This window comes from Eptesicus fuscus, chromosome 12, assembly GCF_027574615.1.
Source record: "Eptesicus fuscus isolate TK198812 chromosome 12, DD_ASM_mEF_20220401, whole genome shotgun sequence".
NCBI lineage: Eukaryota > Metazoa > Chordata > Mammalia > Chiroptera > Vespertilionidae > Eptesicus > Eptesicus fuscus.
The window spans coordinates 47,583,112-47,607,436 of record NC_072484.1 but is presented as its reverse complement, the minus strand read 5'-3'; the positions used below and the strand labels follow the sequence as shown (position 1 = coordinate 47,607,436).

General features: G+C 40.4%; 1 long non-coding RNA gene across 1 annotated transcript in view; it reads left to right on the top strand.

The window, feature by feature from the left end:
• Positions 1 to 3,686: 3,686 nt before the first annotated feature.
• Positions 3,687 to 24,325, top strand: part of LOC129150889 (uncharacterized) — a 135,600-nt gene continuing 114,961 nt past the window's right edge. Inside the window, exon 1 of the long non-coding RNA XR_008557672.1 lies at positions 3,687 to 3,761. This is a non-coding gene — a long non-coding RNA (uncharacterized LOC129150889). The remainder of the gene's footprint in view (positions 3,762 to 24,325) is intronic.

The following is a 24,325-nucleotide window of genomic DNA, read 5'->3' as shown; positions in this document are numbered from 1 at the left end:
ATCTTTCATGCCCTTGGTTAAATTTATTCTTAGATGCCGTTATAGAGGTGGTTGCTTTCTTAATTTCTTTTTTTTTTTAATAGTTCGTTGTTAGTGTCTAGAAAAGCAACTTATTTTTGTATTTTGACTTTGTATACTGCAACTTTATTGAAATCGCTGATTAATTCTCATAGATGAGTGCTGAAAACATCAGTCTTCTCAGCCTCCCCCAATATAATTTTGATTTTCATGTCTGTTTTCTACTGTATCCTTATCCTCTGGGCTGAGCACAAATCCTCAAACAATAATCATTGTTAAATGAAGATTACAGAACTAAAGAGTCCCTATATCTGTTCTTGTAAGTTAAATTGTGAATAAGGTTACTCCAGCCTGCAGCTCAATTCGTTAGAGTGTCATCCTGATATGCCAAAGTTTTGGTTCAATCCCTGGGCAGGACGCATACAAGAATCAAACACTGAATGCATAAATAAGTGGAACAACAACTTGATGTCTCTCTCTCTCTCGTCAATAAATACAAATAAAAATAATTGTGAATAAGAGTGCTTTTATAATCCTACATTAATTCATTAATGCTATGAATACATGATTGGTGCCACCGGGTAATTATTTGCAGGGACAGACAATGACTCCATACTGAGGTGGATAATGCTAATAGTTCATATATAATTTGGCAATTTGCTCTGTACAATTTAAGTTTTTTAGAAAGATTGGATTTCATTTGAATAGGAAAGTGTGATACATCCCTCTAAATTTGTTAGAATAACTCTTAGATATAGTATCTTCTCAACAGTTTAGTTTTCTTTTATGTCATGAAAGAGCAGATGAGTTCACATTTTAATTTTTAAATTTATGAATATCTGTGATTATAAACAGGGTTATAACATATATTGCAACTAGTGGATGTACAATTATCCTCAGAGTTGAGCTAATTGGTGATTAAAGCACCATTAAATTAAACTGAAAATGCTTAAGAGGGGCTTAAAAATATATATATACTAGTAGCCCGTTTGCACGAAGATTCGTGCAATAGACCTTCATTCACCTGGCTGCCTGCACAAGTTTTCTGCCAGCACCAGGGACCCAGGCCTTGGCTGTGGCCACCACCTTCTGCCTTCTTTCAGGGTCCGGGCTTGGCCCTGGGCGGTGGCCTTGGGCTCGGCTGCACCCAGCGTCCCAGCCACCCGATCTCAGGAGCCAGCCGACCCCCCAGGTCGGCTGGCTCCTGCGATCGGAGCAGGCACCGCGCTGGCGCCCAAGGCCAGGGAAAGCCTAGGGCGGCTTTCCCCGGCCTTGGGCTCCGCCGCACCCCAGCTTCCCTGCAACAGTTTCCTGGTGGGCGTGGTTGAAGGGCGTGGCTTGGTTGGTGGGCGTGGCTTGGGTGTAACGAAGGTGCGGTCAATTTGCATATTTGTCTATTATAAGGTAAGATATATATATACTAGAGGCCCAGTGCATGATTGAATCATGCACGTGTAGGGTCCCCTACATGCTTTCGCTTTTCGCGGTGGAGCTGGGTGCCGGTCCGCTGGTGCATCAGGCCTTTCGGAAGCCTCCGGCTCTGCGGAGGCTTCCGAAAGGCCTGGTGCTGGAGCAGACAGGCACCCAGCTCCCCCACTTTTGATGGTCCACGGCCCGCTGAGGGGGGCTACCCTGCTGTTGAGAGGCGCAGGGGGCGGGACTCCCACCCCCTGTGCCTCTCAATGGCCGCTGAGGGGGGCTGCTGCGGACACCTGGCTACCCTGCCGTTGAGAGGTGCAGCTGGGTGTCCGCGGCAGGCCCCCTCAGCGGCCGAGGATCTGGCCTTTGAGAGGCACAGGGGGCCGTGCTTCTCAATGGCCTGATAGGCCACCCCGAGTCCCGCCCCCCAGCCTCCTGCTGCCCAATTGTGGGCGTAGCGGAGTGATGGTAATTTACATGTTACTCTATTATTAGATAGGATATCTTAAACTGGCATAAGCAACTAATAATCCTTTTTTATTTGAAGGTACAAAGACACGAATAAAGTACTACATGATCCTCATTAATTAGTAGAATATACAATAAAAATTGGAACAAAGTTTCTTCAATGTCTTTTTTTTAATTTTATGGTTTATATTAAATATACAATGTTTCTAGTCCAATTGGGGGGGGCATTCTCTGATAATAAATGGTCGCCATGACATTAGCTCCACCTTAGATTTAGGATTATAACATGCTAAATGGGGAAGTGAAAAAACTTGGAGCTACACATTGACATTGAAAATATTTTGCTTCAGAATTGACTGCAATAACTCATTATTTGGGGAAAATACTACCTTGAAATAAATTGTATAGTGTGAATTAAACTCCCCCAAGCAATTCCAAGATGTTGATTCTCATTCTTCTTTAAGTACAACTCTTGGTTTTCTGCAAGTTAATATTTAAATCTTCACCTCTTTATGTTTAATCAATGCTCCATTTTTAATATTTTAACGTGACATTGAAATAAAGTTAAAAGCTCAAGGGGTCTTTTGTAATCAAGTGCCTTTAGTTCCAGGAGCAACAGTTATTTTATCTAATGAAATGCAAGTCTCTGTAGCAACAAAATATTGTGAGAATTCTATTAATTTCCCAAGGAAAATTTTTTTTTGTTTTGTTCTGTAGAGTTTTATTAATAGCCAGGCTGGTGAGAATGGAACTTCCCGCTCTGGGCTCCCAGAGAAAGGAGACCTGCTTGATGGTGACAGACAGTAACTGTTGTCTGTCCTCAGAATAGTGTCCTCTGTACTTCCAAAGTTTTAGAGAGTGAAATGAACTCAACTTAGGTTCATGAATTTAATTTATATGAAACGTTACAATCGTCAGAGCTCCATGTGACCATCCAGAGTTTTCTGATGGAAACATTTAAGGCAGCAATTGTAGGCAGAGCTTGTTTTCTATTGTCATTCAGGTGGTCAGAGTGAAATAATTAAAGGAAGGACGGAAAGGTTGGGAAGGCACATGGAGGAGTTCCATAGATGTGGGTCTTGCATGTAAGTAGGAAAGTATGGGATGTTGCTAAGTAGTGAAGCTAAGAGATCAGAGCATGGAGTGGAGGTTGGAAGGAGGAGGGATGGGCATTGACAGGCTTCTCACGGGTCAATGCTGTAGCTAATGACATCCCAACTTTTACCATTAAATTTAGTGCAATACACTTTAATTGGTAGGCAAACCCCTCAGTCCATTTTTTAAAGTGTTGATTTTTAACTATCTCAAATGTCTAATCTACAAAATGCTTATTATCTTAAAATAGCCCATGTGTGCAGCACAAGCTTAATAATTTTTTATTTTAAGGGCGAGGGGGGGTGGAGAAGAAAAATCCTCAGAGGTTACAGAGATTAAATACCCGACTTTCAAAAAAATGTAAAATTAATTTCCTAATTTGATGGACCAAAGTCATACTACTACTACACATTATTTAAAAGCAAATGAAATTCAATACGACATGTTCGTTTTCAAGTAACACGCAGTCTGACCCCTGACCTCATCAGAGCCCCACCCGGACTGGTTTCTAAGTTGTACCCCGTTTGACCTGGAACTGGATCTAGTTCAAAGTTGGACTCGGCTGACTCCAGGCCCGGTCAGGTTTTTAAGTCGGACCTGATTCAGCGGGGGCAGTTTTCGGACTCTGGCTGTAAAAGAAATGCTCGAAGAACTCAGAATGCCCTTAACGCGGAAGCTGCGGAGCTGGAGCTCCTGCGTCCGGGAGGACTGACCGTGACCTCCACCTCCGGGGGCGGGAGCAGCACCGCGGGGGCTGCCAGGTACCTCCCTCCTGGGGCTGTTGTGGGGGGCGGGGGGAGGGGCTCCTTCAGTTCCCTCTTCTGACACCAGCACTGCTTAAAGGTAAACTGAGGCATGTTACAAACTGTTAAGAGTTTATTTGCACAAAAATTGATTCCAACCAGGCAACCCCACCAGAAGGGGTTAGGAGGGTTGCTGGGGAGGAGAAAACGCGGGAAGCCAATTATCAATTGGCTGTAGCTTCAAGCCTAGCTGGCTCTTTGTGGTCGGTGGCCCTTCGTGTTTTGATTTTGTAACCTTGAGGCCTTTATAGGCATAGATTGTGAGTGGCTCACATGGGCCCTGGGCAGCCTCAGAGCCACCTAAGTCTAATGGTCTCCTCAATTAATTGATTTAACAGACCCCAGCTTTATGGCTCCAAGGCTAATACAATTCTGGTGTTGTCTCTAAGAAAAATGATGCACATTGAAAAACAACAACAACATAAGGGCATGTGCAATAGGGTTTCTGAAGTTTAAGCTCATTGCCTTTATGACCAATGGATTTCTGAAGCAAAATATGACTTACCCTGATGAACACAGTCTTGGCGAGTGGCTCAGCCCTATAGAAGTTGGCATTTCATAGCTGCAAGTCAGATCACCATTTGTTAGGGGCTCCTTCCAGTGCAAAGACTGGCTGTCTTGTTTGTACACTGAGACGCTAAGCAAGGAGACCTAGGAAGTGAGGATGATAGACTATGGATTGGTGATGGCTCAGGGACTTCACTGGATTGTCACCTCCCTGCTTCTCTTCTGTTGTCTCTTAAAGTCTTTTCTAAATTTTATAATTCTACTAGAGACCCAGTGCATGAAATTTGTGTGTGTGTGTGGGGGGGGGGGGGCAGGGAAGAATGTCCTTAGGCCTGGCCGGAGATCAGGGGCGATTGGGGCTTTCCTTCCCCCGGCTGCTGGCAGCTGGCCCCACCCCTGCCACTGCCACTGCTTGCCAGCTGTGCAGGAGTGTCCCCCACTCTCCCACCACTGGTCGCCTCCCTCGGCAGGTTTGGGGTGCGATCGCTTGGCTGGCCTGGGCCTCCTCTGTGGGCCAATTGCTAGCTGACCCCGCACACCTGCCACAGCGTCGCTGACCGGTGGCTGGGGGATCCCTCTTTGGGGCAATTGATCGTGGGGCTCTGTGATCGATTGCCCAGCAGAGGGAGGCCCTGCCCACCTGGCCAGGACTCCACAATTAATCACTGCACAGAAGGTGGCCTGGGCCTCCCTCTGCAGGGTGATAATGGGGCAATGGCAGGGCCCCCCGACCAATTGCATTGCACCCACCTTGGCTGGCCTGGCGCCAGCACTTGTCATAGCGTGATCAACCTGAAGGTCGTCTGATGGTCATTCTGCTGTTCGGTCATTCAGTCAATTTGCATATTATGATTTTATTATTATAGATAACTCAAAGACATCCAGTTGTGGTGATGTCACAGTGTATAGATTTCATAGAAACTCTTCTTATAACCACTTTATATGCAGATATTTTTTATTTAAAAGGGTTATATTCTTCTGTTTTGCATAAAAAAGGAAAAAGTGTGATTCTGTTGAGATTAGAGTTCAGAAGAGCAAGCATATTAGGGCTCATTGGAACATATCTTGTTATTGATGTTGACTTCCTGCTGATCTGCTTCTTGCTTTGATGGTGTGAAATCATTTCATTTTGATGTTTTCTGTCTTTTATTTGGGGCAGATTTGGCAGTCAGAATACAAGTAGATGCTTTTTATATGCAAATATGAATGTGATTACTACATCAAGCTATTATGTTTATTCTGGAAAGAAAGGTAAAAATTAAAAGGTTGGATATTTCAATCTCTCTCCCTTCCCCCCTCTCTTTGTCTCTGACTAAATTATTTTTTTAATATAATGATCCCAATTAATAAGAATCTTTCTGTCTTTGATTATGCCAGCTCACACTCCCTTATTGAGGTTCTATGTTATAAGTAATAAAAATACAAGGGTCACTTACTATGCAGTTATGTACCTGAACACACACACACACACATATACATATATACTAGAGGCCTGGTACACGAAATTCGTGCATGGGGAGTGTCCCTCAGCCCAGCCTGCACCCTCTCCAATCTGGGACCCCTCAAGGGATGTCCGATTGCCCGTTTAGGCCCGATCCTCCCAACTGCTCACCTGCCTGCCTTCCAGATTGCCCCTAGCTGCTTCTGCCTGCCAGTCTGATCACCCCCTAACCACTCCCCTGCAGGCCTGGTTCCCCCCCCAACTGCTCTCCCCTGCAGGCCTGGGTCCCCCCCAACTGCCCTTCCCTGCAGGCCCAGTTGCCCCCAACTTCCCTCCTCTTCCAGCCTGGTCACCCCTAACTGCCCTCCCCTGCAGGCTTGATCGCCCCCAACTGCCCTCCCTTGCAGGCCTGGTTCCTCCCAACTGCCCTCCTCTGCTGGCCATCTTGTGGTGGCCATCTTGTGTCCACATGGGGGCATCCATCTTTGACCACATGGGGGCAGCCATCTTGTGTGTTGGAGTGATGGTCAATTTGCATATTACGCTTTTATTAGATAGGATATATATATATATATATATATATATATATATATATACACACACACACACACACTAGAGGCCCAGTGCATGAAAATTTATGCACTGGAGGGGGCGTTCCCTCACCCCGGCCTGCCCCCTCTCACAGTCTAGGAGCCCTCAGGGGTGGGAGGCAACCCAGTGATCAGGGGAAGGTGACGCCACATCACACCTCTGCTGCTGCCACTGCCGGCAGCCCAAGCCTTGGCCGGCCCTGGTTACCTGAGCTTCAGGTGGCCCTAGGCAGCTGCCATCCAAGGCTTGCCTGCGCCTCGGGCCAGCCCTGGGCAGCTGAGGGGCTGAGGGGACTGGGGGACTCCGGAGGCAGGCGCACAGAGCAGCCGGGCACATGCCTCCCCAGCAGGGCTGAGGGGACTGGACGCCGCCATCTTGTGGCTGTGGGTGCTGCCATATTTGAGGGCAGGGCAGCAATTAGCATATTCCCTCCTTATTGGCTGAGGGTGCCGCCATCTTTTGTGACAGTGTGAGGGTCAATTAACATATGCCCTCTTTATTAGATAGGATACGTATATGTATATGTATATGTATATGTATATGTATATGTATATGTATATTACACTGTTGGTCCACAGAAAAGAAAAAAAATATTCAGTGATATTTTGTGTAACACTATTATAATCAGGGCTTAGATTAGATAAAAAGTTAAAGAAGAAAGAGTTAAAGTGAAACAAGTTTTTTTAGGGGCTTGATTTTGTTTCTTTCTTTCTTTCTTTCTTTCTTTCTTTCTTTCTTTCTTTTTTACTTATTTTTGTTTTTTCTCCACTGGAAAAATGGAATTTTTGTGTGTATTGTCATTTCAAACTGTAATGAAATATGATCTCCTTTTCCTGTTTCATTATTCCTATTACCCCTGTCCCCCCATAAACAATTATTACACAGTGTTCTGTACTCTTCTATTTTCATATATCCTTGAAAACTACACTAGCATTCTGTGTATATGTTTTTAAAATTTGTTTTAGTTGTAAAATTTACAATGATATAAAAATGTTGAAAGATGAGTAAAATGAAGAATTTCAAATCACAATCCTTAGCATGTTGCCTCTTTTCTCTCTGTCATTTCCTCAGTCTCTCTCTTATTACCTTGGGAGTTGCAAAACTATTATTTTCCAGCTATTACATTCACCTATAAAGAAGAGGTTTCCCTCTCTATATACCCTTCTTTTTGATCCATTGATTTTTAAATTTTATTTCAATATCTCAAAATCTCTTGCTATCATTTTTCTTCTTAGTGTTCAAATTGACCCACATTTGGAATGTGAGACCCTGCAGGTGGCTCCACTGAGCTTTCAATGTGACCCTATCATTTCTAAGTGCTTTCTGGTTCAACAGGTTTGGTATTTCATTTATTCATCTTGTGCTTTCTCTGCACCAGAAATGAGAAAGCATGTGCTTTTCCAAGTGGGAGTATAAAAGTTTCTTCCATTATCACATAGCAAATGGAATAAAATATGCAACATTCAAATTCAAGGACACTGCAGGGTTAAGTAAGTAGAAAAATACCTGATCAGGGTACATAATTAAAACAGCAGTCAACACTTAGCACCTCCTCTTAGGAAGAAGAAACATCTAATGTAGATTATGCTTATGGTAACTTTTGAAGATGTGAAGAAGCAGAATTTTAAAACTGATAAATAATTGTGGACTTACGCTATGTGACAGGCGCTCTTCTATGTGTTTTACTTAACTTTGCCCTCATAAAATATCTTTAGTGTAGATACTCATTACCTCTTATTATTTCAGATTAGGAATTGAGAAACAGTGATATTACTAGTATGTAACTTGTTAAATAGTGGAGAAAGAGGGATTCAAATGCCATCCCTCTAACTCCTGAGTGTACCCTCTTAATCACTATGGAGTACTGTCCTTTATTATTCTGAAAAGTCAGTTAAATAAGGATGTGCCATGTAGAAGGACATAGGGAAAATGTTATAGGACACCAGAGATGGGACAGAGCAATGAGAAGGTGTTAGAACACTTTTTATATGGCTTTGTAGATAGTGCCACGGAAGTGAGTAACCAGTCATCCGTAAAGGTGGCTAACTTGATAATGCATCCTTCTGTTGGCACTTCTTGCTTTCCAGCTCCCAATTGCTCATGCATTAGCCTTTGTCATGGGCCCTAAGGGACAGTAGGAATAAGGCAATCAGTAATGGGTCTATCTCAGGAAGCTAGCTGTGAAGGTGGGGAGAGGGATTTGTGTGTGACTAATAGATGGTGTGTTTTTTAATCATAGGAAGTCTAGACTACTGATTCTTAACCCTGGCTGCATAATAAAATTATCTGGAGAGTGTTTGTTGTTGTTGTTGTTGTTGTTGTTGTTGTTTAAACAACTTTATTTTTTAGGGTAGTTTTAGTTTAACAGCAAAATTGAGGAAAAAAACACAGAGATTTCCCATATATCATCCCTGCCCCCTCCACCCCCCGACATAGGCTCCCCCATTATGAACATTCCCCACCGGAGTGCCTGAGTGGTATGTTCGTTACAACTTATGAACCTACATTGACACATCATAACCCATAGTTTCCATTAGAGTTCACTCTTAGTGTTGTGCATTTCATGCGTTTGAATGACTATAGAAGGGCATGTATGCATCACTGCCCCAGAGTATTTTCACTGCCCCAACCATCCTGTGTGTTCTACCCACTCATGTTTATACTTCCCATCCACTCCCACCATCCCAAACCCTAGCAACCACTAAGCTTTTTACTGTCTTTGGAGAGAATTTTAAAAATAATTATATCTGTGGAGATCTTGTTAATATGTAGATTCTGATTTTTTAGATCTGGGGTGGGAGCTGACAATACCTAGGAGATAAATGAAATAATGAATTGTAAGGACCTATTAATAGTTACAACTCAAACAATTGAAAGTTGCTTAGGCTGTACACATATATTTTTTTAATGTTTTAGGTAAAATGAAATAACTTCTACTGTACATACTAGATAATGTTGCAAAAACAGTTTGGAATTAGGACAAATAATGCAGTGAAAAGAAGGAACTGTAACCAAGAACAGGAAGGAGTGAGGGGGGCTGTCAGTTATAACACAATCTGGGTGTGAGAAGACAACCTAAAGTTTTGCAAATAAACCAGATTTCTCACTACATGTGGGATGGCCAACATTCCAAGGCTAGATGCAGAATCCCATAGGAGGGAATGCTCACAGGTGGAAGTAAATTGAAAGCAGTTATTTTAAAAAAATATATTTTTATTGATTTTAGAGAGGAAAGAAGAGGGAGACATAGAAACATTAATGATGAGAGAGAATCATATTGGATATTTAGTCCTCTTAATTTAGTTTGAATTTCCCCAGGTTTGAATTTGAAGCAACATTCTAATCCTTACATTGACAGAGTAATCCTCTACTCTAATGAAAATTCAGATCTGATGATATTTAAAAATGGGAATATTTTTAGTTTACAATTTGAAAGATATGGCCCTGGAATGAGCAAAACCATAAAAAAGTGATTGAAAAATATTTGGACTTTCACATAATAAAAAAGTCTGTAGTTCAAATCCCACTGGTGACATTAACCAACTGAGTAACCTTTGATAATTCACTTCTCTTTTTTTATTTTTATTAATTTATAATAATGGGATTTTATTCCTCTCTGGAGTCCCTTTTTCTGACTCAAGGCGGCCGACTTAATCATTTTCTCCTTTGTGTATTTCTATGCTGCTTATTGACTTTTATAATGAGACATCTCTCTTTGCCATGGGACAATGCTTATGTGCCTTGTGTACCCTGGAATGTTGAGGTCCCTCCAGAAGCCAGCACTCACTCATGGGAACCAGTAGAAACTGGCACACATTAGATGTACAAGAAATGCTGGTGGAAGTAACCTGAACAGGAAGGTTCTTTTCAGTCCCACACTTAATGATATTGTGACTGACGAGACAGTGGCCTTTCCCAGTCTTCCCTAGAGGCTGAGCTCCTTTGGTTGCTTATGAATGTTGTATGTTCCTCCTGACCCTTTTTTGTTTTAATTTTCTTTCCACACAGGTGGAACAGCCAGAATATAATTAACTAGATGCTTTTTATATGTAAATATCAGAGTAATTACAATACCAGACTTCACTAGGTATCAAAAGGGATGACTGTTTTCTAAAGGAAGATTTTCAGATTAGATAAAATTACCATGACTTCCGGATTTCTTTTATTCTTTCCTGTAGACAATCCTATCTCTCCTTTCTTTTCCTTTTGAATGGACATCCTATTTAATAAGAAAACTCTTTCCAGTCCCCTGACCCTCAACACATTCCCTTCCTGTGCTATCGGTGGGGCCATCTGCCAACCTTGATGGAAATGCTAATGGTTCTTCCTCTGGGCCTGCCAAGTGGTGCTTTATTCTTCTGGGACCTCATACTCAAAACGGCATTCTGATGCAAAACAATAGCAGGAGAAAGTTCAAGAATAAAGAAGAGCAGCACATTTTATCAGTAGCTGTCCATTCTGTAACCTGAATCAGCTTCTCAGCATAACTAGCCCTGATTTCCCTTAGTGAACTGAATCATGGAGATAGCATTGACTTTCTGCCAAGCACTCAGCTCTCTTCTGCATATGCAAAAGGTGTTAATTCATTTAATCTTCAAAACAAACTTATCTTTGAAAATATTGTCATTATCTACAATTTACGTTAAAGCAGAGTGAGGGTTAGCAATTTGGCCAAGGTAATGTCCCTAACAAGGAGCCTATTCAAGGTTCAAATCCTGTCTAAATGGTGATAACCAATTTATATAACCTCTGCAACGCATAAGAAATCCCGTTTCCGCCGAAACCGGTTTGGCTCAGTGGATAGAGCGTCGGCCTGCGGACTCAAGGGTCCCGGGTTCGATTCTGGTCAAGGCATGTACCTTGGTTGCGGGCACATCCCCAGTAGGGGGTGTGCAAGAGGCAGCTGATCGATGTTTCTCTCTCATCGATGTTTCTGGCTCTCTATCCCTCTCTCTTCCTCTCTGTAAAAAATCAATAAAATATATTAAAAAAAAAAAAAATCCCGTTTCCCCACATCCCTCCTGTTGCAAGCCTCTCTTTCAATCAGTGGCTCTTTCTTTTTAGACTGAAAGGAACCTTCTATCTAGAACATTGTCAGTTTTGTGGCAGAGGGAAAGGGACATTACTGCTGGCTTCTAAAGCTTCTGCTCAGAAGTGACACACATCACTTTGGTTCACATTTCATTTTCCAAAGCAAGTCACATGACTACTCCTGAAGTCAACCAGTTCATCATACATGATTTTCCCTCCCGGGTTGGGCACACTTCACATGACCAAGGTGACATCAGGGAACGACTCTTGTAAGCCACATGCAATTTCAAGTCACACACCAAGCCTGACATCAGGAGGGCTGATGGTCTGATAGTGTAGTTCCAGTTGGAAAGCCTGGAGGTTTAAGACCCAAGAAAAACCAGTGCTTTAGTTTGTGTCTGAAGACAGAATAAACAACCCCCCCACCCCCACACACACACACACAATATCTACATATTTTTAAGTCCTCACCTGAGGATATTTTCTCCATTAATTTTTAGAGAGAATGGAAGGGAGTGGAAGAAGGAAGAGAGAGAGGGAGAGAGAGAAAGAAGAGAGAAGAGAGAAGAGGGGAGAGGAGGGGTGGAGAGGGGAGGGGAGGGAAGGGAAGAAGAGAGAAACATCCATGTGTGAGAGACACATGATTGGTTGCCTCTCACAGGTATCTTGACTGGGGCTGGGGATCCAGCCTGCAACCAAGGTACATGTCCTTGACCGGGAATCTAACCTGCAACCCTTTGGTCTGTGGGCCTACACTGTAACAATGGAGTCAAACCAGTTAGAGCAAGAACATTATTTTTTATTGAATCTTCATTGCAGAAGAAAGGATAATAGATTTTTGACTGTTAGATTGACAGATAATCCTTCTTTAATTTTTGGCACAATTCACCTCTTACATTGATTGTAGCGTTCTTTGAATTCATGGTTTTTCTTCATTGCTGTAGAGAGCTCAGAAATAGTGTAAAGAAGTGTCAGGGAAGACTGTTGTGGGAAGGGAGGTGACGCACACGATGACAGTGGTGCTGATCGATTGAGAGCAGGCCACTCTGATCTCGTCTGTGCTGACTCTACTCCTGGGATGTGCTTGAATGAAATGTCCCACATGCAGGATTGATTGAGTTAAAAGACATATTTATAAAAATCCTACTTGCAAGCATCTTCTGGCCAGTGCAGGGCTGGTAAATGTTTTAGCACCACCAGAAGGGAAACACTCTGATTTGTAGGTTTGATGATTTCTGGGGTGTAAATACTGTCACAATGGCCAATTTCAAGTACAAATGGTGTAAGAGCCAGCTTGCAAAATTCCTGAAAATTTTACAGTTGGCTCTCATGAACCAGTACAGGCCAACCCCAGAACTCCACTGAAAAATTTCCCTGTGTAAGTGTAAGATAGCAGCAAAAAATAAAGAGAGTTGGTGTTCTGTGATCCACTCAATTGGAAACCAATTTAAAATAAGGGCCAAATTTTACACCCAGAAAATGGTGTTTCCACTAAAAGACAAAGATGAAAAACAAAACCAACAACTATAATACAAATCTCCTTTGATCTCATTCTTTGCTCTGACTTATTGCTTTTACTGAGATTTATAGAAAGGGCATAAGTGTTTGTTGAGTAGTAGTCTTTTTTTTTTTTTTTTTTTTTTTTACTAAGGAAAAATTCTGTTTGCTTGAAAAGGGCTAAATCAATAGAAATCAAGAGATTAAGTATCATTGCTTTTAAACTCTTTAACTTGAATGGCTCATAGACTGACAAAAAGGTGATTCTACCAATAATTAATCTGAAAAAAATGAACATATTAAAACAGAAGAGGATTATGTGACATTGAATTATGGCAATTAAACCAATTTTCTTTTATTTCAGAGAATACAGAAAACTCACTTCCTATTACTATGATATTTTATCTTGTTTAATTTCTTCCAGATATAATAATGGAATAGTTCTATCTTACTATTTAACAACATTTTAACAATATTTTTATTGATAAAAACAATATTTTAGTAGCATTAATTAAAATGTTAAGAAAATTATTTACTCATAATTTTATCATTGTAATTAGATATTACATATATCTTTCTTGTTCTCCTAAGTGCATGCTTGTTTATTGCTATACTTGTCATTAACATAGATTATTACACATTTTCATATTGTTAGTCTTCATAATATTATCATGGTTTAGAGCTGTATGTAGGTGTTATAAATTTTAAAATAGTTTATTTGGATTTTCCAAATGGAATTAGCTAGACTGTAGTTGTCATCGTACAATGAAGTCATTCAAGGGCATCTGTTTATCAGTGCTTAGGTAATAAAACAGATAGTATTATCAAATATAAGGTACATTTTTAGAATCATATTTCTCTGTACATAAGATTACTAAATTTTTTTCAAGAAGCATTATCTCTTGCATAAGGTTTTCCCCCCAGAGCATAGTTCTTCTATTATCCATAGAAACCTATAATCTCTCTTAAAATATTAAAATGAAATGTTGAATTAAAATAATACCTAGATATAATGTTTTAGAAGTGTGACTGAACATTCTTCCATTTTAAATAACATTGATAATGGTAGTAGTGTTTATAGAAACTTAGATTTATTATCACTTGACCTTTAATTATAACAAAAATTATACGAGGTAAGTAATAGTAATACCCCCAATTTACAGATGACAGATAAGAGTCACAGAGCAGTTAAATAATATGCCCAATGCAACAGGTAGCAGCTGACAAAAGATAGGATTGCAGCTGGCTTCTCTCTTATCAAATTATGTTTAACTCTAGCTGCATATGGAAACAAACAGAAATTTACTACTAGGCTTTCGCATGTATTTTTGAAAAGCTTTAATTCAGATTATCATGAACATGATAATGCCTTCCGAGGGAGATGTTTTTCTTTTTAAAATTTTGGCTTGATGGGCTTAGGGTTGTTTTTCCTTTATATTTGGGGATGTTTTGAAATTCCTAGTTGTCTTTTCATAGGCCTCTGTCCTACTATAATGCAAGCCAAACACTGCTGTGGATGAGTATATGACAGTGTCAGCTGGTGTCCCAGGGGACCACATCTGTGAGTGTGTTAACAGAGATCTTTCTGATTGAGGAATTCTAGTTTTGCCTAGTAAGCATATTGCCTGTAAGTAATTGATTACATTTTTCTTCTTCCAAACAGTTCTCATGTCATCATATAAAGTAAGGGTAGGGAATATCCGGACCATGAAATCATTTGGTCTGGCCCTGCCAAGGTATTAAGGGTGAGTTAATTAAATGTTTGACCAAATATAGCAGGCTAATTTTTAAATTGATACTTTTGTATGGCCCTCGAATGATGTTACAAATATCCAGTGGCCCTTGGCAGAAAAAGGTTCCCCATCCCTGAATAAACACATAAAAGATATAATGAGTCAGTCTGGAAGACTTGATTTTGGGAAAATATTGATTTATTCAAAATTGACATTGGAGAATGGCCTAATTGTTGTTTATCATGTATTCTTTCTCATTTATAAATTTCATGAAAAAAGGTAAATTTCCTTAAAAATAAAGCTTTTTTTTTTAACAACTTATAGGGACTTAGATTAATTTTCGTGCAGAAACTTTGGCCCATACTTGATTTTTAACTAAATCTTTGCTAATTGGATTTATGCCAATACCAATAAAAATGTAATCTCTTATTACTGTTGATCATTGATTACTCAACTTTCTCATGTTAACCTTCTTCCTGAAGTCATCTGGAAAATTATAATTCAGAGCCAAAATCCTTCTCATTTCTAACCTCTGCTAGGCCACTGACTGATCTGCTGTGTCATTTCCTAACATAATAGGGACCTAGCTCTGTGTTAACATGTACTCCATTAATGTTTCAACTTTAATATTTAAAGAAAAACCCTCATGGTAATATGGACATGTTGGCTAAGTAATACATAGATTATATATGTCCATAGCTTCTATCTGTTAAGAGACATCATGACTGGAATAAAAGAGATAAGGGTCAAGAGTGTGTGAATTAAACAGCAGGTTATTAGATAACTACATCAGCAGACACTAAGAAAGGTAAAAAACTGTTCTATAACTTAACAATGAGCTTGCAGGTGAATCTCTAATTCAATCTACATTATGTTTATGTTTTTTGTGGAGAATAAAGTTTTCATATTAATCTAATATTTAAACCAAAAATGACCCTTCTTGTAGCATGATATTTCCTAATAGAAAATTACTACAAAGCCAGTGATTATTGTGTGGTACCTGTTGAGATATTTATGTCAGTACTCTCCAGAAGGTATAGGGAATATATTTTGTTCTTTATATAATACTAGAGGCCCGGTGCACAAAATTCATGCACGAGGGGGGGGGGTTTCCCCTCAGCCCAGCCTGCACACTCTCCAATCTGGGATCCCTCTCACAATCCTGGACCACTGGCTCCTAATCGCTCACCTGCCTGCCTGCATGGTTGCCCCTAACTGCCACCCCCTGCCAGCCTGATTGCCCCTCACTGCCTCTGTGTGCCAGCCTGATTGCCCCTAACTGCCCCTGCTGTTGGCCAGGTTGCCCCCAACTGCTCCCTCCCTGCTGGCCTGGTCGCTCCTAACTTCCCACCCCCCGCCAGCCTGGTTACCCCTAACTGCCCCCACCCCACCGGCCTGGTTGCCCCCAACTGCCCCCCTGCTGGCCTGGTCACCCCCAACTGCTCTCCCCTACAGGCCTGGGTCCCCCCAACTGCCCTTCCCTACAGGCTCGGTTGCCCCCAACTTCCCTCCTCTCCAGGCCTGGTCACCCCTAACTGCCCTCCCCTGCAGGCTTGATCACCCCCAACTCTCCTCCCTTGTAGGCTTGGTCCCTCCCAACTGCCCTCCACTGCTGACCTGATCGCCCACAGCTGCCCTCTCCTGCTGGCCATCTTATAGTGGCCATCTTGTGTCCACATGGGGGCATCCATCTTTGACCACATGGGGGCAGCCATCTTGTGTGTTGGAGTGAGGGTCAATTTGCATATTACACTTTTATTAGATAGGATAGAGGCCTGGTGCATGGGTGGGGGCCAGCTGGTTTGCCCTGAAGGGTGTCCTGGATCAGGGTGGGGGTTCCCTTGGGGCGTGGGGCAGCCTGGGTGAGGAGCCTGTGGTGGTTTGCAGGCCGGCCACACCCCCCGGCGACCCAAGCGGAGGTCCTGGTATCTGGGATTTATTTATCTTCTATAATTGAAACTTTGTAGCCTTGAGCGGAGGCCTGGGCCAGCCAGGCTGTGCAGGAAGCTTGGCTTCCTCCATCGCTGGGGAAACCTAAGCCTCCTGTTCGCTCCATGGCCTCAGCCATTTTTGTTGGGATTTATTTATCTTCTATAATTAAAACTTTGTAGCCTTGAGCGGAGGCCTGGGCCAGCCAGGCTGTACAGGAAGCTTGGCTTCCTTCATTGCTGGGGAAACCCAAGCCTCCTGCTGGCTCCGTGGCCACAGCCATCTTGGTTGGGTTAATTTGCATACTCACTCCTGATTGGCTGGTGGGCGTGGCTTGTGGTGTAGCAGAAGTTCAGTCAATTTGCATATTACTCTTTTATTAGATAGGATTGGAATTATTGCAAACAAACTACCTCAAATTTTATTTGAAATAAGGTGGGATAATTTATAACAAATAAATCAGTATTTGTGATAAAGTGCATTGACATTTTTAAATAATAATCCACCTTTGTCATCAGTTTAGTAGCAATTAATATTATATTATTTTAAATACTAAAATTCTAAGACTCTTCTATATTTGGGAGGTAATTAGTGTCTCAAGGCATCAGAATTATCATAATATGTATTGGTCTTAGGCAAAGACAGCCAGAGTTATCAGTTTCTTGTTTCATACATTGCAATGTGATTTCAGTGGTACTTAGAGAAGGGGTAAGATATAGACCTTATATCCTGTGTCTATAGGAAATGTAATTCTTTTGCTTTGGAATGGGATGAATAGGGTAAACTATGTCCAATGGAATACTCAGTTGCCATAATCATTTTCTCATAATCTCTAATTTTGTATTGTATTACCTCTGTGGGTTTAATTACTGGCCTTTTTTTTTTTGTGTGTGAATGGTATGGGAATAAAGATGAATAGTTTCAACAAGGAAAAACTGCAACCTATCTTATTCTTTAAAATTCTAGATATCAAAGACTATTGAGAGAAGGAAAACTTCCCTAGAGGTTCCAGCTGAGAATTTTTTTTTATTCTCCTTCAAACCTACAACCACACATTAGCTCTCATCCTGTATTTCTTTACCACTCTAATGCGAAGCCATTTCCCTGGAATGAAATCCTTTGATTTTCAATGAAAGAAAAACTTTTAACTCTCTTTTCCTTGTGTTCCCAAATGGAAACTCAAACCACCACCAGTTAATCACTTTCACCCATTAATAATCTATGTATCTTTTTTCTTCCTCCTACAGAATCAACTGTCTGCTTTGTTGAACTTAAAGCCAGAATTTCAAATAGCTGGTTTCAAAAAAAAGTAATGTATTTTGTACTAAATAAGCCCAATTGGGGCAAGATATTCAGTTTCAATGCAGTTCAACAAGGCTCCTGTCAAAATGTTATGTTGTATCATAGCAACTCCAAGTAACCCACACACGGGGTGTCTACAGACACCCAGGAATTCAGGGTGAATTCCTTTACAACAAAAAGCTCTCATTTTCTCACTTAATACTAAAGACCTGTTACTGGGCCTAAGTCATATTTTGTGGTAATTTTCATTATTGTTCATTTTCTCAAGAACTATGCATCAGTTTCCTCATCTGTAAAATAAATGGATTACTTATATTGACAGGTCTGTAAGTTTTTCTATAGATATAGTCTACAATTATTATATTCTATATACTGTGTTGGGATAATACAAGATCCATCTTAGGAAATTTAAAAAAAAAACATGATTTAAGATATTTAAAAATATACGTGTTTAGAAATAAAATCAGTGAAAAGTGTTAGAGAAAATAAAGTGTGTGCCTGGCAGGTGTGGCTCAGTGGTTGAGCACCAACCCATGACCAAGAGGTCATGGTTCGATTCCTGGTCAGGGTACCTGCCCGATTGCAACTCAATCCCTGGTAGGGGGCATGCAGGAGACAGTCTATGGATATTTCTATCTCATTGATGTTTCTATCTCTCTGTCACTCTCCCTTCCTCTCTCTCTAAAATAATCAATTAAAATATATTTTAAAAGAAAATAAAGTGTGTTATGTGGGAAGAGTATAGGGCAGAGGAGAGGTATGCTGGGCTGGCTGTATTAGATAATTCCTCTTCTCCCTCCTACTCCTGTACTGCTCATCACTAAATTCCCCACAAAATTAACAAAAACACCACCACCTTCATGGAAGACTGCACTGTTCAGCTGTGAATATCTGAGATGTCAAAAACCCTCCATATCAGAGGACAAGCAACCTCTCTTTTCTAGCTTTGTCTTCTGTACTCTGACAAAAGTATACCTGTCAGAAATACAGGATACCCGGCAGTATCCTATAATAATTATATACTCCACACATCTCAACTCACTTCATGCTGGTGTGAAATTTGCACTCTGTCCCAACCTTTCTGATTTCTAATCCTCACTCGGGGTCTGGCTGAGATGCCATCTTCTTCCTGAAGCCCAGCTTGATCAATTTCTTTCTCAAGTATATTTCATACAGCTTTATGTTTTTACTAGAGGCCTGGTGCATGAATTTGGGCCGAAACTGGTTCTGCGACATCCCCTTAGGGGTCCCAGATTGTAAGAGGGTGCAGGCCAGGCTGAGGGACCCCACCAGTGCACGATCGGGGCTGTGGAGGGATGCGGGAGTTTGGCCAGCTGGGGAGGGACCGCAGGAGGGCTCCAGGGCATGTCCGGCCTGTCTTGTTCAGTCCCAATCAGCCGGACCCCAGCAGCAAGCTAACCTACCAGTCGGAGTGTCTGCAACTGGTTGACTGGTTGACTGTCTGCCCCCTGATGGTCAGTGCATGTCATAGCGAGTGGTTGAGCAGCCTTAGCATATCATTAGCATATTACACTTTGATTGATTGAATGGCCGACCGGTTGACCAGACACTTAGCATGTTAAGCTTTTATTATATAGGATTCTTCTTAAAATTCAAATTTTTATTTTATAGGAAAACACAAAAACAGTGAATCTTACTCAAATTTGTGTTTTTTCTCCTCCCTTGCCTCATCTCCTAAAACAACGCCCATAACAGGCAAATTTAAAATTTGTACAGATTCATCTCCTCTAATAATTTTTCCCCCTGCATTTCATTAGTATAAGAGAGATCACTGTAGGGCAGATAGCATCCAATAAACAGTGATGAAATGAATGGCTTATAGTTTAACATGTTCTAGTATTAACCATATTTTCTCTAGGTAGAGTGTACCTTTTCCAGTTAATATCTTCCTGACATTTTTCTATAAACAATGAGTTTTACTTTTTTCTTTCCAGATTCTATAGTAATGCTTACAGCATATAATTTAAATGTTCTGCTATTTATAGATGTGACTTTGAAAAATTTTTATATTATACAACGTTTTTATAGAAAAGATTATCAAAAGTGGATGTAGTGAAGCATATTTTAAATTGACAGATTTTGTCAAATTATTCATTGAGAACTTTTAGAAATGATGAATATTCCCATTTCCCCTCACTTTTGCCAACACCAGTTACAGTCAGCTTTTTCCAATCTAATGAACAAGCTCTGGCTTCTCATTGTGCCTTCAATATGCTCTTATCTTATTATTCATGATAATATTTCTTTCTTTCTCTGAGTCGTCCCTGTTATGAACCTTCTATTGTAATGTTTGTCTTTTCTCTTGTTGATTTTAAAGATTACTCATTTATGGATATCAGTTTTTGTGGGATATGTGTTGCAAATATTTCTCCCCATTTTTTTCTATTTTAACTTTCTTTGCAATGTCTTTTGTAGCATGGAAGCTTCATACGTATTCAAATTTGTCAATATTTTGTTGATGGCTTTTGCCAGTAACAGTCCATAATTAAGAGATTAGAATAGTGTTATTTTATGTTTTCCTATAGTTACTTTAGAGCATAAACATATTTAGCTCACTAATAAGCCTAGAATTCACTTTTGCATGTGGTGTGACTTAACAATCTAATATGTATCCTATATAATAAAAGGCTAATATGCTAATTGTCCCCTCAGGAGTTCAACCAGGAGACCGGGAGTTCGATCACTCGCTATGATGTGCACTGACCACTAGGGGGCCGCACGGAACATGGTGGGCAGCGGTGGGGCTCTGAGGGAGTGAGGGAAGGAGGAGGCGGGGAGGCATGACAAGGGAAGGAGGAGGTGGGAAGGCAGGGAGACGGGGAACCTGATTGGCCCTGATTGCTGACCAGGCCTAGGGCCTCTAGTATATACAGTATACAAAATCTTGAACTTTCCAATCCCATTATTGATATCCAGTTATTTGAATTTTATTTACAATAAAATTCCATATATCTTGGGTCTGTTTCTGTATTTTCAATTCTGTGACATTGATATATTTTTCTATTCTTATACCAATTTCACACTTTAACTTTTTTAAAAAAATAACTTTTGAGTATATTTTAGCAAATGGTAGAGCTAATCATTCCTCAGAGTTCTTATAAAAGACAATTGATAGTTCCCAAAATTTTCAAGTGAAATTTAGGATTATCTTGTCAAGTTCTGTTTTAAAAATTCCTTGGAGGTTTACATTGAATGAATAAAATCAGAGTGAAATATTCATCAGGTTGAGTCTTTACATCCCAAACATAATATATCTTTTTCTTGTATTCAGTACTTTTATGTTTTCTAATGAAGTTTTATAATTTTCCTTATCAAAGTCTTGGACATTTATGGTTTTATTCATTCATCTGTACAATTTTAGTTATTTACTATTGTAAATTAAGGTTTCCCTTTTTATCATTTTTCAATTAAACATTAGTATTTTGTGAGATAATTATTTTTGCCTATTGACATTGTATCTAATCACATTAATTAGTGCTTTTATTTGTTATGACTACCTGAATTGATTCTCTTAGATTTTCAGGTGGACAGTTAAAGTTTTTTTACTAATAATGCCACTTTGGAGTATTTTTTCCAACAATTTAAATTTTATTATCTTACATATTTTTATTGCATTTGCTGGAGTTCTAGAGAAATGCAAGATAATGATCGGAATAATGTGTGTTTTTAATTTTTTCCTTAACTTTAATGAAATTCTTCTAATTTCCCTCAGTAGTTATATTGCTTATAATTGGGTTTTGCTATATAACCTTTATCAAATTAAATAAGTATATGTATTTTTTAGTTGTGCATGTTGAATTTTACCAAATGCTCTCTTGCCATTTAGGGAGAGTAGCATATGCTTTTTGCCTAAAAGTGGCTACTATCGTTAATTATAGTAATAAAATTCTGTACCTTTAAAACATCTTTGCATTTTTGCTTAACCTATTCAATCCTGATGTATTTTTCTCTTAATATGTTGCTGAATATGATGTGTTAGTATTATATTTAGGGTTTTTGCATCTGTATTCATAAATGAGATTTATCTGGTGTATTTTGTGTTTGTGTGTGCACTGTTGCCTGGTTTTGTGCTACAATTTGGCAAATCTTGCAGAAGGAATTAAAATATTTTTGTTGTTGTTGTTGTTTTTTTTTATCATTTTGTAGATTCCGATTCACTTGCTTCCTAGCCTGGTCTACGGCGATTCGTTTCTGTGCAGTAAGGTCTCTAATGGGTACATTAGTTTCTGTTGCCTTGTCATCATATGATGCTCTTGTTTCCTTAGTTGCATATGATTATAGCCAATGTTGACTCAGAGGACTGTACTTCTGTTCTAAAGTTAGCATATAATTAACTTGCATTTTAATAATTCAAGACAGGTTAAATCCTAGATTACTTGTTTACAAATAGAAAGCAGTGATGATAAAATTAAAGATTTTGCAGTGCTTCTCCAACTTGACAGTCTCCCTGATGTCTCTAGTTGATTTGCTCATAGTAACCCACTTTCTGATTATTTTCTAGTGTTTTAGGAGTAGCTCTCCTTGGAAGAATTTATCCAGGTATCCTATATAATAAAAGGCTAATATGCAAATCAACCCAATGGTGGAACAACTGGTCGCTATGATGTGCACTGACCACTAGGGGGCAAACGCTCAACACAGGAGCTACCCCCTAATGGTCAGTGCACTTCTACAGGGGGAGCGCTGCTCAGCCAGAAGCTGGGCTCACGGCTGGCAAGCACAGTGGCAGTGGTGGGAGCCTCTCCTGCCTCTGCGGCAGCGCTAAGAATGTCCGACTGATGGCTCCTGGACTGCAAGAGGGCACAGGCTGAGCTGAGGGATGCCCCCCACAAGTGCACGAATTTTGTGCACTGGGCCTCTAGTTGTTGATATGATCCTGGGTGACTTTTGCTTTCCTTCTGCTTTTTTCTCCCCATTCTCAATTAGAATCTCAAGTGGAAAGCTTATCATCAAAGGAGAATCTTCCTAATTTATGTTGAATATCCAAGACATTGAACCCAAAGTAGTATTTATTTTTTTGTTAATTTTAGATGTACCTTTCATATCCATTTACTTTGAATAGAGAGAATTATTTTAATTCCTTGTTGTTGGCAGTTTATAACATACTAAACCCAGATGTTCTTCTCTGTACATATACACAAATGATAGAACTATGCTTCTCCATAGGCTAAAGGCTTTACCTTTCTCACTTTCAGAGCCTTACATGAATCCTGTCTTTGATTTCTGACTGTGGATTTTGGAGAAGGAAAAAAACCCACTATGTACTTTTGGAGTTTGTGCAAAAATATGATAAAATATTCTTATATTAGCAGCTTAAATAAATCCAAATATCAGTGCTTATTAGAAAGACTTGATGTTGCCTTAAGTGAAAATGAAATATAAAGCAATAATTCAAAATCTGTGACTACAATATTATAGAGATTATACATGAGAAGTGATAAAAGGATCTCTAAGCATTTAGGGTGGTAAAAGGCCTAAATGGTGTCAACCATTTATTTCAACTTCATATTTATAGACTTATCATGAGAAAACTTTTACCCTAACAAATTGCAGTAATGATCCAAGTGGAAGATATTTGTTTCTGTGGAGCACAAAGTGTGTCCAAAGTAAACGTGGTCCATGTGGGAAATGTACAACCATCTGCCAGTGGAGTCGGCCAAGACACCAGATGCTGCCATGGGAAGAGCTTCCTTCAGTGACTCGGCAGCTGGGCAGGCTGGATTTTATGAGGTGCATTTCATTATATTGCACTTTGGCATTTTCCTGGCTCTGTATCCTGAGATAAGCACAGTGCAGCGGAGATGGAGGAATATGTGAATCCTGCTCTAAGTAAACCCAGAAGAGGTGTAGAGAATTGGAAAGACAAAGACATGGCCTTTGTCTCCACTTGCCAGTGAAATCAGGGATAAATGGTTCATTCACTTCTGGTTTCCCCATCTTCCTCTGCACTTCCTTTTGTGAATCAACATAGCCCTAAGCATTTCTTGTAATCAAATCTTAGGAAGAGGATGCTAAGCTACCTACATCCCAGGAGACTAATATTGTGACACACTTAGGGGCTAGTAGAGGATGTGGCAGGAGGTGATGGAGATAAGAACTTATACACTTAGCAGTAGAAGCAAGGAAGGTTGTGGCAGGATAAAGGAGAGAGTGATTATGTACAAAGAAAATGGAACAGGTTTTTGTTTTTCTAAATTTTATTTTAATGTATTTTTACTAGTATCCCAGTGCACGGAAATTTGTGCATTTGGGAGGGTCAGCCCGGCCTGCAACCTCTCACAATCTGGGACCCCTCGGGTAGGGTCCCTAGGCCTGGCCTGAGATCAGGGCCTGTTGGGGCTTTCCTTCCCCTGGCTGCAGGCAGCTGGCCCCAACCCCATTACTGCCACTGCTTGCCATCTGTGCAGGGCTGCTCCCCCTCCTCTGCCACCGGTGGCCTCCCTCTGCAGGCGACAGGCTGGGGTGCGATG